This window comes from Lactuca sativa, chromosome 1, assembly GCF_002870075.4.
Source record: "Lactuca sativa cultivar Salinas chromosome 1, Lsat_Salinas_v11, whole genome shotgun sequence".
Classification (NCBI taxonomy): domain Eukaryota; kingdom Viridiplantae; phylum Streptophyta; class Magnoliopsida; order Asterales; family Asteraceae; genus Lactuca; species Lactuca sativa.
Window position 1 is genome coordinate 53083494 of NC_056623.2, and position 18306 is coordinate 53101799.

Here is an 18306-nt window from a genome sequence, read left to right on the forward strand (position 1 = left end):
CAGTGGATTCAAGAGGTTGTTGGATGGTGGGAAGGAAGTTGTACATGGTGTGTGTGAGACCGGTTTTGAGTCGATTCAAGAGGAGGATAATAGGTGGTGAGACAAGTCTGGAACCAAAATGAAGTGGCGGTGGAAAATCCGCCGGTGATTCGCAAGAGGATTTTGATCGGAGATGGGGAGATTTTTATTGAGATGAAAGGACACTGGGAAAGGGAAGGGGGAGGGTGGGTACTGATATATTTTTTTTTTCCTTTCTTTTTAATTTAAAAATGATAAAACAATAAAAGAAAATTAAAAAAGGAAATTCTTTATGGGCAAAATAGTCTTTTTATGTCCAGAGGGATAAAATGTGTAAGTTTTGAATAAATGAGAGACAGTCCGAATTAATTTTTGAAAATAAGGACTAAACACATGTCACACCCCCAAACCGGAACGACGGAAACGTTCGGGGGTGGTTGACGTCATGCGTAGTATCACAACAGTTGTATCATAGTAAGCATAGTAAACACAACCAAACATTGAATACATATATGAATAAGGTTTACATTGTCTTATACATATTTTTGTTCATATCGAAAGTAGAATAGAAAGACGTGACTCTTACGCGCCGACTTCTCCAAAAGTCCTGGAAGTACTTGTCTACTAATCCCTGAGAATACAAGTAATTTTGAAAGAATATCAGCATAAAGCTGGTGAGTTCATAAGCATTTAGTTTTGGTGGAAAATGTTATTTGATTCTTTTGAAAAGTGTTCTACAAGAAAATCCTATATTTTTCTATGAAAAGCGTGTTTGAAAAACCATTCCTTCCATGACTTCCCGATTCATATCAGGTATGTACAATCCAAGGAGTCGTGGAATGAATATGAATATCCGTTAGTTACATGTAAAAACAATTACGTTTATGAAAAGTCAAGTTATCGCGGGAAAATCCTATATTTTCCCTAAAAACAGTTATCCGTCCTAGAGGTAGAGATGCAAGTTTATAAATCCCTGATTATTATCAGTATATATATATATATATATATATATATATATATATATATATATATATATATATATATATATATATATATATAAGTAGTTTTATTACTTAAAATAAAACAATGAAGAGTAGAGTCCGTAAACCAAAGTTAGTTTATACTTATTTGCGAGTCGTATAACCATACTTGATATGAACGAGAGATCTTTATAACGTTCTTCAGGCGTTAAGCTAAATGACATTTGTTCACCCCAGGCATGCCTGCCTAACTGTAGCTAGTAGTTCAGGTGTGGGGTTTTCAGTCCCGAATAGATCTATTCACAAATCTCACGCTCTCCCTCCAGGAGACTCTGGTTATACTAAAAGGATTTATCCCTGTACACCTAAGGGTACAATATTGAAGTAAAGCCTCACAATTATGTATAATCTAGTTTACAAGCTAGAGACACTGTAAAACAGTATTTATCCTTGACTAAATGTACTTTATACTCCTGAGAAAATATATAACATAAACTAAATCTGTGATAGTTTATACATATTCATACATGAAATCTGATTTAGTAGAATCTGCCTAGAGGGTTATCCCAAACTATACCCATTATAGTTTATTAGAGTTGATATGGAAAATGCTTTGTAAAAACCTTTCTGTAATCCATGAAGTTAGATTTCCAAACTAAAAGTTTCCCTTATGCTCAACATATTACAAACAGGGATAAAATATCCGAATATGTTATTAAACATGGAAATCGTGGGACTGTATTAATAAGTTTAAACTAAATAAAATACTTTGAGTTTGTCTTGTATTCCCCCCCCCCCCCCCCTGAAAACATTAAAAACACGGAAAATGTAGGGGTATGAACTCACCTCGGGCGATTTGAATGGAAGATCGATACGGAATGCGGGATGTTCAAGTGAAGCCTTGAACACGATTTGATCCTACTTAACATGTAATGACACATAAAGGAGTCAAATGAAGGTATTTCCTTACTAAATGTGATGGAGCACCACTATAAGAACTTGAGACTACTTACACGATGTGCTAGGACCATAAAGGATTGCATGAGGGAGGTGTATGGCCACCTTAAATGTGTGTGTGGCCATGGGTGTGCGGCTCATGAGTGTACGGCCGTACAATCATGAAGGGGAGTGTTTTTAAGGTGATTCCAAGGTTCTACAAGGATACAAGGAGTAGTTCTAAGTCCCATACTTAGTGGTTTTGCAAGTTTAAGGCCAAATATGAACATCAAAGTGGTGTAAGGCCATAAGAGTGTGTGTGTGGCCGTAGATAGGGATGTGCGGCCGTACACTCTTCATCTAAGCCCAACATGTCGATTTTCAGGTGATTCAAGGTTAATACCAAGTCCAAGCTACTAGATGAGGGCCAAACTCTCACTTTGGAGAGTCTTTTAGGTGTGTATGGCCACCTTATGAAGTTGTGCGGCTGTACACCTTCAAAGGATGAAGAACATGATGAAAATTGATGAGTTAAGTCTTAGATCAAGAAGTCTTACAATTATAACAAGCTAGATGATGGAATACTTACATTTATGAAGCCTTTGGAGTGTTCTTGGATGAAGATTCTAGAGAGAGAGAAAGTAGAGTGCAACCAAAGAGGGAAATGAATGAATGAAGGGTAATGAACGTATTACTTCTCATGAATTAATCATGGTAAACTTGCTAACTCGGTCGGAGGCAATGATTACAGATATCCCATGAAAACGGATTACTTCTCGAAGGTATACACAGGTGAGTCTCTCATTTTTGTACTCGGGATCTTACTGGATGTTTCAACGGATCTTCACTGTCGTATCCGCTGGTTTTGATTCGTACTCTTCGCATGAATACCTTCCGGTTTCGAAGAGAGATGAATTTTCAAAGGTCGCATCTAATTGTCGTTACGAGTGACGGGAGTTTCGTGATCGAACAAATTTAGACAAAAGGGTTTGGTATACCTAGACTCATTCAGACTAAGCAGGACGATGTCGTAGAGTCGCGCGTTAAGTTAGTTTGGAAGGATCGTTTTGTTAGGACATTGCTGCCCTTGGGTGAATGTCTCTGGTGGTTGATCCGAAATTGTAGGCTACCGCAAGTATGAGGGTCCTGATACTTCGAAATCATGAACTTTTTTTGAAATGATTCTTACTAGATCTTCCTATGATCGCTTGTTGTATACAAGTCATGTATAACTACAACTGACCTTAGCGTTTTCACTAAACTATCATAATTTGCTCATTATGGATTTAAAACTTATAAGGATTTCGAGATTTAATCCAAACGAGAAAGTAATCACAATTATGAAGAATTATCGAGGTTTTTGAAAAGCTACCAAAATATGGCAGGGTTCTTTGACGCTTCCTCATTCCTTGAGGTCAGACCCCTCCTTTTTTCTCATTGTTCTTCTCTGTTGGGAAGTCTCTTTTGAAATGTCCCATTTCTCCACACGTACAACACACTTGAACTATGCTAGCATCGGTAGTGGAAGTGATGTGTTAAGTCGGGGTCCTTGCGAAACGGGCTTCCTGGCCATCCTTAACCCTTGGACAATTTCTTTCGAAATGTCCGGGTTCGCCACAATTCTAGCAAACCTGACCCATCTTTACACCAGAAATCGAGGTGTTTGACTGTGTAGGTGCCCTGCAGTATCGTGTGGTGTGTCCTTGCCCGTTGCAGTTCTTACATCGAAGTTTGCGACACTTTCCTATGTGGTAGAAGTTGCGTTTCTCTCCATTTGGAAGTTTTCCAGCATATTGCCGCACTAGCGATGGCACTGGTTGGGCGGATGTGGTGGCTGTAGGAGTTATCTCGGGTTGTCGTCCCTTGGCAAGTTTCTAAGACGACTTGTACTTTATCTCGATCCAAAATTTTCGTTTAGCACTCTTAGGTTTGGGAGTTGGAGTGTCCTCCTGGATAAGCCCTTGTTGGTTTCCTAGTTTGTTGCTACGGTTCGAGGTGTGGAAATTGTTCCCATTCCCATTTGGTTTGTTAGTGTTAAGAACAGCTAGGGCGGCTACTACGGCTGCTGAGATAGTAGCTTGGAACGTAGTTGAGTCCATCTAGAGAATCGGTGTAACGCCCGCAAATCCGGGCTAGACAATTTAGAGGAAATAAGTGTCGAAAATGACTTTTCGAAAAATGAATATTTAGAATAAATAATCTTAACCAAGTTGTATAATATATCTCAAGGTTTCTGTACATATAAAGAACGCCGAAATCCGAGTAATAACGGAGAAGTTATTACCCGTCGAAGTTTTTCGGCAAAACCGGCATGACACCGGGAGACGTAAATAGTGAATCTATGATAAAGGACTTTTTAGCCTTAGTGATTTAAACAAAATTTGTAGTATACATTAAACCGAGAACATACAAAAAAATAATGCTCAAATCTGACTTCGTATGAGGAAGTTATGAATATTCTAAGATTTGGCAAAACAAAAGACGATCCGAAACTCGAATATTAGTTCGAGCGGTTTTTGGCTTACGTGACCTAAATGAGAGTTGAAGATCTCATTAATAGGAACTCAACAGTAAAAATACAGACGAAAATGGAGTCTGTATGAAGGAGTTACGAATTTTTCGCGGTCATTTAACAATCTAATCTTCTCATATTGTTAAATTCAAGATCGGTCGAGAATTATCCGGCGGAGTTAAAATGAAAGTTGTAGATCTAACTTTTACCTACGTGTGGATAAAAATAACGTTAAAAACGAAGCGCTATCTGAGTTCGGAATCACCACCTTTTCAAGTGAATGCATGGTCCCTTTCATCTTACACATAGATATGAAGTATTTTATATAAACTACGTGCTATGTGAGCATATTATCTGTATACTTGCTATCTATGCTGGATGAATGATTTTATACAAGTTATATATGATTTAAACTGTATATGTATTAATATCTACATAATATGTTGGGTAAAATATGGGTAGACGAAATATGAGTTGGATGACAAGTTGAGAGGTGATATAGACCATGAGGTAAGGGTGAGAGGTGGACGATGTGAGAAGCCTTGTTCCCAAATGTTGGCCCCGTCATCTAGCAGAGTATGGATGACAACCATGGACTATTCTAGACAGTCCAGTGGAACACTAGCAAGCTCGCAACCTGTAGGTGTTGTGAACGATGTGTTCACCGGTGTACTCTAAAAAAACCCATTGACATGTATTGCGAGTGGGCCCTTGAAAATGATATTGTCAATAAAACCCTGGCAGATGCACCAAAAGGACTCTACCGGCAGAAGCACCTAATAGAGAACCTGATGACGTCGGCAGATGCGCCTAAAGGACTATACCGACAGACGCGCCTCATATAGAATGTCACAATTATGGCAGCTACGCCTAAGTGATAGAACTAGCAGCTGTGCTTGACAGCTGTGTCATTGGCAAAGATGAACTTCGTACCTATTCTTTAGGATAATCCTTAGGAAGGAATGATTTAGAAATAGCTTATTCTTAGGGTAGACCCTTAAGAGTAAAGAAGATAATGGGGATGGGTAATTGTGTTAACTGTTTGATGATTAAACATAATAATTATATTAATGTGGGTTGAAAACCCTATGTACTCACCAGGTTTCCCAACCTGACCCACTCAGTCTGTTTATATCACAGGTGTAGATATGAAGTCACATTACACTGAGAGATTAAAGGAGATATAAATCACTAGTGACAATGAATGTAAGTTCTGTTTATGCTTATGTTTCTGTATTGACAATGACATCCCAAATGTTTTAAAATGAATACAGATACTTTTCTTCGGAAATGCTTTGATAACGTATTTATCATATTTTACTGGGAACAAATTCTGCAACATTTTTATTAAAAGAGGTACTCTGATTTTTATAAAGCATAAACAAAATCGGTATTTTCTAGCCGAGAAAATGGGGATGTCACAGTTGGTATCAGAGCATTAGTTTAAGCGAACTAGGAATAAAGATTTATTTGTACACTTAAATTTAGAATGCTAAGCGATGATCATGAGGAGGGTGTCTAATATATTTTAGGAAGTATACCTGAATAGACACAAGCACTAGCTTAATCAGGGAAGATGCCTAAAATGCTTTTATGTGCTAAATGATTTGTGATGCTTTATGCTATTGTTTGATCGGATCTATGGTTTGTTGCCGACCAGATCTGGAAATTTTATGTGCTCAGGTTTCTAAATGTTTAATTACGATATTAGAACTGGCATGTAAGTTTTCGGAGTAATACGGAGGAATACGCGTCTAAATCTTCCTCTATCTATATTCTCGTCTCGATACACCGAACGCCTGCTTCGGTGTATAGAATGTCATGATAAGGACTCATAGCAGACTGAGCAAATTGAGGAAATGATAAGGATTACGATAGTAAATGATACATATCGGAAGATATTTTAAGAGTGATATCTTGCCTTTAGAATGCGTCTAATAAATAATACATCTAGTACGGGAGAAGTTCACTTTCGATTAGAAGAAAGAAAGATTTTTAGTAGAATCGATGAAGTTATCCCATCGTCTGACATTTCCACCACCAACCGGGTTGAAACAGAATTGATGATTGAAGATACGCATGGAAGAAGTTCTAGTAGAGTCTAGGGAAAATTTTATGATTGTTTTGACACATTTGTATATGTTAAAATTGTTTTTGTGATAGTAACTTGGAAAACTGTGAGACAATACTTGGGACCAGTATGAGTAGGTGCGAATGGTAGTAGATGCCTATACTACTGGACGCACAGGACTCACACTTGGATCAGGGAAAGTCACAAAGTTACCAAGAAGCTAGTAATTGATACCGTTTTATTCAAATATGTCATTACCATCGTTTCGGTAATGACTAAGAGGATGATTGTTATTCCGACCCTAGTGGTCATATCGAATCGAGTTCGACTACGATAAGTATGTTACGTGGTTCAGAGAACCAAGTTTGATGTAGCATCTGACTTAAGCCGGAAGATTGAAACAAAAGATAATCAAAGTGATCGGTAGAGGTATCGTGATAGTTGCTTGTAGCTAGAAATGCTAACTTTTAAGATGTGATTAGAACATGAAGAAATGTATAGTGTGTTTTGGAAGACTCTAAGACACCTGAGTCTAAGCGTGGGAACATACGATGATAAGTCATTAGAATATGACACGTCGGTCCATTGTAGTAAAAAAATAAATTATCTTAAGTTTGTTAAGAAGAAGAAGCAGTCTCCAGTAAGGAGTGAGATTGTGACTTGAAGGTCATGATTTGGAGTCTAACATGAGATGGGGAGCAAGTGAAACATCAAGTACTACTCGCAGTCAAGAAGACCAGAAGTTAGATACACATTCGAAGAAACTTAAAATTTAATATTATTACCTAGGATAAATAGATAACATATGGAGTCATTATACATCCCTGTTTCTTTGATGATTCTGGGACGTAATCATCCTAAGGGGGAGATAATTGTAACGCCCGCAGATCCGGGCTAGACAATTTAGAGGAAATAAGTGTCGAAAATGACTTTTCGATGACTATTTAGAATAAATAATCTTAACCAAGTTGTATAATATATCTAAAGGTTTCTGTACATATAAAGAACGCCGAAATCCGAGTTATAATGAAAAAGTTATTACCCGTCGAAGTTTTTTGGCAAAACCGGCATGGCACCGGGAGACGTAAATAGTGAATCTATGATAAATGACTTTTTAGCGTTAAACCGAGAACATACAAAAAAATAACGCTCAAATCTGACTTCGTATGAGGAAGTTATGAATTTTCTAAGATTTGGCATAGCACTGCATGACCCGAAACTCGAATATTAGTTTGAGCGGTTTTTGGCTTACGTGACCTACATGAGAGTTGAAGATATCATTAATAGGAACCCAACGGTAAAAATACAGACGAAAAAGGAGTCTGTATGAAGGAGTTATGAATTTTTCGCGGTCATTTAACAGTCTAATCTTCTCATACTGTTAAATTCAAGATCGGTCGAGAATTATCCGGCAGGGTTAAAATGAAAGTTGTAGATCTAATTTTTACCTATGCGTGGATAAAATTAACGTAAAAAATGGAGCTCATATGTGAAATTTACGGATTTTAGAAGTCGGAAGTGTGTTGTGCGAAAATGGGTGACATGGCACAATCTTGGCCATTGCTTTCTCCCCAAGTCTTGCCACCAGATGGTGACATGTGACACCAAGTTCAGCTATATTTCACCCTATAAATAGAACCTCTCCCACCCACATTTTCTTCACACATTTCCCATTCTTTCTTCTCTTTACTCTATCTCTCTCTCTAGAACCTCTCTCTAGCCCCGAAACCTCCCGAAAAGCCTAGGGAACCTCCCTAGCACGAGGTGGAGGCCCGTGTGACATCCCCAAAATCTCGGCCAGAAAAGACCGATTTTCATTTATGCTTTTAAATATTTTCAGAGTAAATCCTTTTGATTTGAAAGAGTTGCGGAATTTGTTCCCAAAAACAAAACATGATAAAACATTGTTTACCGAAGCATTTCATAAAAGAAATGTATTTTCATTGTAATCAAAACTCGGGGTGTCATGTTCCGATACAGACCAATAAGCATAAACGAATACATTACAAGTCATATAACAAATATAAACATATGCAGACTTGTAAACAAAACAACTTGATGGTTCATCCATCTCATGCCCTTCCGCCACTACCTGTAATACAATTTAAAACTGAGTGGGTCAGGCTTGGGAGCCTGGTGAGCATATAGGGTTTTCAACCCACAATAAATATCATATTTAATTTTCACCAACCAACAATAACCCAATTACCCATTCCCGTTATTCTCACTTTAATGTCCCTAAAACAACTAACATAAGGGACCTAGTCTAAGAATATTTCATCGGGGCGACAACACATGCTTCGGGGGTACCTCAGCAATATAAGTCAAATAAGGCAACCATGAGGGGGACGGAGTACAGCGAATGAACACCCAAGTTCATTAACACCTACAGGTGGCGAACCTGCTAATGTTTCCACAAGACTGTCTAGAATAGCCAGTGGTCGTCATCTAAACTCCGCTAGATGACTCAATCAAACAACAACGAGGCCTCTCATCTGTTTATTACACACCAACTGTCTACCCATGTTCTACCCAACATATTAGTAGATAAAAATATACATTTGTATACATAGTTTAAAGAAAACCTGCATAGCATACTTTAATCAACACATATATCACATAACAGATGAGGCACACACACACATAACACATATCTCATAAAGAAATAAGCAGATCTATAAGATAGAAGAGAGTGAATACACATTCACACATAACACAACCAAATATATACACATAGCACGTATTTTTATATAAAATACTTCGTATTATTGTATTAGAAAGAAAATAACTACACACTCACTTGATCAGAAGATGATCGGACAGCACTACGGCTTATAGAAGTAGTATTCCACAGCAGATCTGGAAGATCTCCTCGAAAATCGAACTTCTCGCGGGCAGAGCTTCGACTCGGGAACCGCACTTTTCGGGATCTTCGGGATCTCGGGACTTGCCTCGGGGCTAGAGTATGATACCGGGACTTCGGGATAGCTTCGGCACGAAAAACGATGCAAAAGACTAGAGAGAAGAGAAGAAATTGAACAACAAAGAAGGCTGTCTTCGGATCCTTTATATAGAGGCTGGAACCTCGGAGTACGCGGGGCGTACAGGCGTACGCAGCGCGTACGCGTCCGAAATCGTCATTGCATGCGTCATCCGAAGTGTCGACACTATCGGAGTTACGCGATAGCGTAACCTCATACGCGGGGCGTACTCCGGATTACACCGGTGACACGGCTTCGGATAATGTCTCCGATTTTGAATTAAATAAAAATATAAAATGATTAATAAACTTCGGAAATTCATAACTTCTTCATACGAACTCCGTTTTCGACGTTCTTTATATCCACGCGAAGGTGAGACCATGCTCTACGACTTTCGTTTAGACTCCGTCGGCTAATTTTGACTTTATTTTTTATTAATTATTTTTAATAGGTCGGGACAGAAACTTTCGTTATAAATTCATAACTTCTTCGTTTGACGTCCGTTCTCGCCTAACTTTTTCTCGTTTCGATACCAACAATGAGATCTTCGATTCTCATTTAGATTGCTTCGGCTAAAAACCGCTCGATCTCAAATCGAGTATTTCAGGCTGTATACCGCTAAGCCGGAACTTCGATAAATCATAACTTCCTCATGCGAAGTCAGATTTGGGCGTTCTATATATATTCGGAAACCTCGTTTCAATTACTACAACATTAACCAAAGATATTAAGTTTATTTTACACTTAAATTTTGACGCTTTATTTTTATTCTTAATTAGTCAAACCACATAATTAAGCAATTAAGCACAAAACACATAATACTCAAATAATACACTTTTATTATTTCAAAACGGGTTACAAAGGTCAACCTAGACTATTACATTGCTACAAATGGCAAGCCCGAAACACAGGCGTTACAATTCTCTCCACCTTAGAATGATTCCGTCCCCGGAATCAGACATCAACAAACAAATGCGGATAGCGACTCAACATGTCACCCTCCGTCTCCCAGGTGAGATTCGGCCCATTCGTGTGTTTCCATCGGACAAGCACTAACCCAACCATCTTGCGTCGCAACTTCTTAGTCTTTCGGTCAACAATTGCCTCTGGTTCTTCAACCAACCTTTTGTTCTCATCAATCCTCAATTCAGAAATTGGAATTATATCGGGAACTTCTCCCGTGAACTTCCTCAAATAACACACATGAAAAGTGTTGTGAATTCCATTCAGTTCTTCGGGTAATTCGAGCTTGTAAGCTTGGTTCCCAACCCTCTGAAGAACTTTAAACGGTCCAATAAACCTTGGACTCAACTTTCCCTTTTTACCAAATCTTATAAGTCCCTTCCACGGCGAGACTTTAAGCAAAACCGAATCCCCAACCTCAAAAGTTATCGGTCTCCGCTTCTTGTCAGCATAGCTCTTTTGACGATCCTGAGCTGCTAACATTCTTTCCCTAATTATTTTCAACTTTTCAGCAGTTTGATGAACCAACTCCAGTCCCATAAACTGCTTTTCCCCAGCCTCAAGCCAACAAGACGGCGTACGACACTTCTGTCCATACAAAGCTTGGTAAGGTGCCATCTTAATGCTCGAGTGAAAACTATTATTATAGGAAAATTCTACCAACGGTAAATGTTCATCCCAATTACCTAGGAATTCCAAGGTACATGCTCTCAGCATATCTTCAAGTGTTTGTATTGTTCTTTCACTCTAACCATCAGTCTGCGGATGGTAAGCTGTGCTTAAACATAACTTGGTACCCATTTCCTCTTGTAGACTTTTCCAAAACCTTGAGGTGAAACGGCTATCACGATCCGATACAATCGTTAACGGAACACCGTGAAGCCTCACAATTTCCTTCACGTAAGAATTCGCAAGCTTTTCCATAGACCATTTCTCCTTGGCTGCTATGAAATGCGCACTCTTAGTGAATCGATCAACGACCACCCAAATCATGTCGTAACCATTCTTTGTTCTGGGCAGTTTAGTGACAAAATCCATAGCAATGTCTTCCCACTTACCCATAGGCACAGGCAAAGGTTCTAAACTCCCGTAAGGTTTCTGATGTTGTGTCTTGACTCTCGCACAAGTCACACACTCGGCCACATACTTTGCAACATCAAGCTTCATCGTCGGCCACCAGTAGTAGGGTTTCAGGTCTCTATACATTTTAGTGCTACCCGGATGAATTGAGTACATGGTTTTGTGAGCTTCTTCTATCAGAAGATCCCTAATTCCTCCTGACTTAGGTACCCAAATACGATCTTGGAATACCTTCAGTCCATGACCGTTAGTACCAAACACCAACGTTTTACCCAAACGTTCCTCTTTTCGGTCATTTTTCTCAGAAGCTTCCTCTTGAGCTTTCTTTATACTTTCCACAATAGTCGAGACAACTTCAATTTTCAACGCTCTTGGCCTCTTCCTTTCAAGATTGACCTTCCGACTGAGAGCATCAGCAACAACATTAGCTTTACCGGGGTGGTAAAGTATCTCGCAGTCGTAGTCTTTAAGTAATTCTAGCCAGCGTCGTTGCCTCATATTCAATTCTTTCTGATTAAAGAGATATTGGAGACTCTTATGATCAGTGAAAAGTTTGCACTTCGTGCCATAGAGGTAATGCCTCCATATTTTCAGAGCGAAAACTACCGCTGCCAACTCCAAATCATGAGTAGGGTAATTCTTTTCATGCTCTTTCAGCTGTCGAGACGCATATGCTATCACCTTTTCTCTTTGGGTCAAAACACAACCCAATCCAACCCCAGACGCATCGCTATAGACAGCGAAGTCTTCAACTCCATTGGGTAGAGAAAGTATCGGTGCCTCGCATAGCTTCTCCTTTAGCTTCTCAAATGCTTCCGTATGCTTCTCACCCCAAGCATAAGTAGCTCCTTTGTGGGTCAAAGCTGACAATGGACTAGCGATCGAAGAAAAACCTTGGATAAACCTTCGGTAATATCCGGCTAATCCTAAAAAGCTTCGAACCTCCGTGGGACTTTTCGGTTGTTCCCACTTTGTCACAGCTTCGATCTTCGCTGGATCAACCATTATCCCTTCTTGGTTGACCACGTGACCCAAGAATTGGACTTCACGAATCCAAAAATCACATTTGGAGAACTTTGCATACAGCTTCTCCTTCTTTAAGACTTCTAACACTTCTCGCAAGTGTCTGCCATGCTCCTCCTGGCTTTTCGAGTAGATCAGAATGTCGTCTATGAACACTATCACGGATTTATCAAGGAAAGGATTACAATCCCTATTCATCAAATCCATGAACGCTGCTGGAGCATTGGTTAGTCCAAACGACATAACCAAGAACTCGTAGTGCCCATATCTAGTTCTGAATGTAGTCTTCTCGATATCTTGCTCTCTTACTTTCAGCTGATGATATCCTGACCTAAGATCGATCTTCGAGAAATAGCTCGAACCTTGCAATTGATCAAACAGGTCATCAATCCTCGGCAACGGATATCTATTCTTTATTGTTGCCTTGTTCAGCTCTCTGTAATCGATGCACATTCTCATACTTCCATCTTTCTTCTTTACAAATAACACCGGAGCTCCCCAGGGCGATGAACTAGGTCTAATGAAACCTTTGTCCAATAACTCCTGAAGTTGCATCATCAGCTCCTTCATCTCCGTCGGTGCTAATCGATAAGGTGCTTTTGCTATTGGCGTGGTTCCTGGTAACAAGTCTATTCTGAACTCCACTTGTCTATCAGGTGGTAATCCAGGAAGATCCTCGGGGAACACTTCCGGAAAATCACACACCACTGGAATGCTCTGCATCACCTTCTTTTCTTTCTTAGCATCAATCACAAATGCTAAATATGATGTACATCCCTTGGTCAAACACTTTCTGGCTTTCATTAGAGAAATGATCCCAGAATTCACTCGCCGTTTGTCCCCATACACCATAAACGAATCTTTTCCAGGCGGGTTTACTTTAACTATCTTTTTCTTGCACAAAATTTCGGCATCATTGGCACTAAGCCAATCCATTCCCAAGACGATGTCGAAACCATTAAGTTCGATAGGCAATAACGTCTCGTGAAACTTATTCCCATTAAGGTCGATCAAGACGTTTTTCATATGATGGCTAACAGGTACAAACTTGCCACTAGCTACTTCAACTAATAAAGCATTATCTAGTCTATCAATAGGCAAAGCTAGCTTTCTACCAAACTCATGCGAAATAAAGGAGTAGTTGGCTCCAGAATCAAACAATATATGAGCAGGTAATTCGCTTACGAGAAAGGTACCTGAAGCAACATCAGCTTCATCCTTCGCAGCCTCAAGTGTCATCTGGAAGGCTCTCGCCTTCGGCTTTGGTGGAATGTTGGGCCTAGCTGCCTCCTTCCTCTTCGGACAGTCTTTCAAAATGTGCCCCTCTTCATTACACCCAAAACACATCCTTTTGTTGTTCGGACATTCATTGGCAAAATGTCCAACCTTTCCACACTTGTAGCAGGTCACATCCTCGCTACATTTCCCAAAGTGCTTTTTCCTACACTTATCACACCACTTCGCTTCGCCTCCTTTTCCTCCAAACTTTTTCGAATCAGATTTCGAAAATTTGCTCTTCTTACTGGAACCAGATGTTCCTTCAAACTTCCTTTTCTCACCAACCTCAACCTTGACGGTGGTTCTCCCCTTGATCATGTTCTCCACAGACTTGGCAGCCCAGATAGCTGCCTCTAGAGTAAGTGCCTGACGTACTGGCACCTCGTACTCCCATGGAAGTCCCTTCGCATACCGATCCACCTTTGTCAGCTCGTCTGGAACGATACGCAAGGCAAACTCCATCTTATCGGTGAAGTTATTGGTGTACTCATCCACTGACATGCTACCCTTCGTCAATGTCAAAAACTTATTCTCCAACTCCAACAGATTTTGAGCCGAGCAGAACTTGCGCTTGAACTGCACCAAGAACTCTGCCCATGACAATTGCAGTGGCTCGTTAGGGCTCAAAGTCTTCCCTAGAGTGTTCCACCAACGAACAGCTCCACCTCGGAATTGACGCACAGCCTAGATAGTTTGCAACTTACCTCTGCAGCCACACGTCATAAAGGCTAACTCCATTTCGGAGATCCAATCCATAACCCCAATCGGATCCTCCTTTCCATTGAAGGTCGATGGTTTGCAAGTCAAAAAGTCCTTGTACTTGCATCCCATTCCATCATTCCTTCCATCATGGTTATCTTGCCTAACTATCGGTGGGTTGGCTGGACCAATAGACCCACTGAAGTTTCCACCTTCCGAATGCCCTTCATTCAGTTCAGGCTCTTCCACACGAATCGACAGTTCTTCACGATTTTGTTGAAGCAACCGTCTAGTTTCATCCATTTGACGATCCAACATCGTCTGAATCATCAATTGCACACCAGCCATGGTTATTGGCTCAGGTGCTGCTGCTACGACAGGTATTGGCTCAATCACTGGTGGTTGATTCCTGTTTTCATCAGCATTTCCAACTCCACTTCTTGTTCTCACCATTTTGATCTACACCGAATAAGGTGAAATTAGATCCTCAATCATGATAGATATTCAAATCATCCTTATCACTCCGAAACGTTTACATGCTAGTTCTAATATCGTAGACGCACGCTTAGAATCCTACACACATAAGGTTTCTAGATCCGGTCGGCAACAGACCATAGATCCGAACAAATAATATCATATATGGCAACATATAACATTTAGCACATAAAGCATTTTAGGCAACTTTCCTAAAATAAACTAGTGCTCGTGTCTAAAACATAACAGACACGCATCTCAAAACTTCACTTAGCATTCTAAGTTTAAGTCTAGAAATCCTACAAATTCCTAGTTCGCTTAAACTAATGCTCTGATACCAACTGTGACATCCCCAAAATCTCGGCCAGAAAAGACCGATTTTCATTTATGCTTTTAAATATTTTCAGAGTAAATCCTTTTGATTTGAAAGAGTTGCGGAATTTGTTCCCAAAAACAAAACATGATAAAACATTGTTTACCGAAGCATTTCATAAAAGAAATGTATTTTCATTGTAATCAAAACTTGGGGTGTCATGTTCCGATACAGACCAATAAGCATAAACGAATACATTACAAGTCATATAACAAATATAAACATATGCAGACTTGTAAACAAAACAACTTGATGGTTCATCCATCTCATGCCCTTCCGCCACTACCTGTAATACAATTTAAAACTGAGTGGGTCAGGCTTGGGAGCCTGGTGAGCATATAGGGTTTTCAACCCACAATAAATATCATATTTAATTTTCACCAACCAACAATAACCCAATTACCCGTTCCCGTTATTCTCACTTTAATGTCCCTAAAACAACTAACATAAGGGACCTAGTCTAAGAATATTTCATCGGGGCGACAACACATGCTTCGGGGGTACCTCAGCAATATAAGTCAAATAAGGCAACCATGAGGGGGATGGAGTACAGCGAATGAACACCCAAGTTCATTAACACCTACAGGTGGCGAACCTGCTAATGTTTCCACAAGACTGTCTAGAATAGCCAGTGGTCGTCATCTAAACTCCGCTAGATGACTCAATCAAACAACAACGAGGCCTCTCATCTGTTTATTACACACCAACTGTCTACCCATGTTCTACCCAACATATTAGTAGATAAAAATATACATTTGTATACATAGTTTAAAGAAAACCTGCATAGCATACTTTAATCAACACATATATCACATAACAGATGAGGCACACACACACATAACACATATCTCATAAAGAAATAAGCAGATCTATAAGATAGAAGAGAGTGAATACACATTCACACATAACACAACCAAATATATACACATAGCACGTATTTTTATATAAAATACTTCGTATTATTGTATTAGAAAGAAAATAACTACACACTCACTTGATCAGAAGATGATCGGACAGCACTACGGCTTATAGAAGTAGTATTCCACAGCAGATCTGGAAGATCTCCTCGAAAATCGAACTTCTCGTGGGCAGAGCTTCGACTCGGGAACCGCACTTTTCGGGATCTTCGGGATCTCGGGACTTGCCTCGGGGCTAGAGTATGATACCGGGACTTCGGGATAGCTTCGGCACGAAAAACGATGCAAAAGACTAGAGAGAAGAGAAGAAATTGAACAACAAAGAAGGCTGTCTTCGGATCCTTTATATAGAGGCTGAAACCTCGGAGTACGCGGGGCGTACAGGCGTACGCAGCGCGTACGCGTCCGAAATCGTCATTGCATGCGTCATCCGAAGTGTCGACACTATCGGAGTTACGCGATAGCGTAACCTCGTACGCGGGGCGTACTCCGGATTACACCGGTGACACGGCTTCGGATAATGTCTCCGATTTTGAATTAAATAAAAATATAAAATGATTAATAAACTTCGGAAATTCATAACTTCTTCATACGAACTCCGTTTTCGACGTTCTTTATATCCACGCGAAGGTGAGACCATGCTCTACGACTTTCGTTTAGACTCCGTCGGCTAATTTTGACTTTATTTTTTATTAATTATTTTTAATAGGTCGGGACAGAAACTTTCGTTATAAATTCATAACTTCTTCGTTTGACGTCCGTTCTCGCCTAACTTTTTCTCGTTTCGATACCAACAATGAGATCTTCGATTCTCATTTAGATTGCTTCGGCTAAAAACCGCTCGATCTCAAATCGAGTATTTCAGGCTGTATACCGCTAAGCCGGAACTTCGATAAATCATAACTTCCTCATACGAAGTCAGATTTGGGCGTTCTATATATATTCGGAAACCTCGTTTCAATTACTACAACATTAACCAAAGATATTAAGTTTATTTTACACTTAAATTTTGACGCTTTATTTTTTATTCTTAATTAGTCAAACCACATAATTAAGCAATTAAGCACAAAACACATAATACTCAAATAATACACTTTTATTATTTCAAAACGGGTTACAAAGGTCAACCTAGACTATTACATTGCTACAAATGGCAAGCCCGAAACACAGGCGTTACAATTCTCTCCACCTTAGAATGATTCCGTCCCCGGAATCAGACATCAACAAACAAATGCGGATAGCGACTCAACATGTCACCCTCCGTCTCCCAGGTGAGATTCGGCCCATTCGTGTGTTTCCATCGGACAAGCACTAACCCAACCGTCTTGCGTCGCAACTTCTTAGTATTGTTTAAAACTTATATAATAGTAATAATAGCTAGACTATTAATTAGTCTCGACGAATAATAGACTAAACTCTAGTGGTAATAATACTAGTTTTCGTCGAAGGAAATTAATTTTAAGAAGCGAAGCGCTGTCTGAGTTCGGAATCACCACCTTTTCAAGTGAATGCATGGTCCCTTTCATCTTACACATAGATATGAAGTATTTTATATAAACTACGTGCTATGTGAGCATATTATCTGTATACTTTCTATCTATGCTGGATGAATGATTTTATACAAGTTATATATGATTTAAACTGTATATGTATTAATATCTACATAATATGTTGGGTAAAATATGGGTAGACGAAATATGAGTTGGATGACAAGTTGAGAGGTGATATAGACCATGAGGTAAGGGTGAGAGGTGGACGATGTGAGAAGCCTTGTTCCCAAATGTTGGCCCCGTCATCTAGCAGAGTATGGATGACAACCACGGACTATTCTAGACAGTCCAGTGGAACACTAGCAAGCTCGCAACCTGTAGGTGTTGTGAACGATGTGTTCACCGATGTACTCTAAAAAAACCCATTGACATGTATTGCGAGTGGGCCCTTGAAAACGATATTGTCAATAAAACCCTGGCAGATGCGCCAAAAGGACTCTACCGGCAGAAG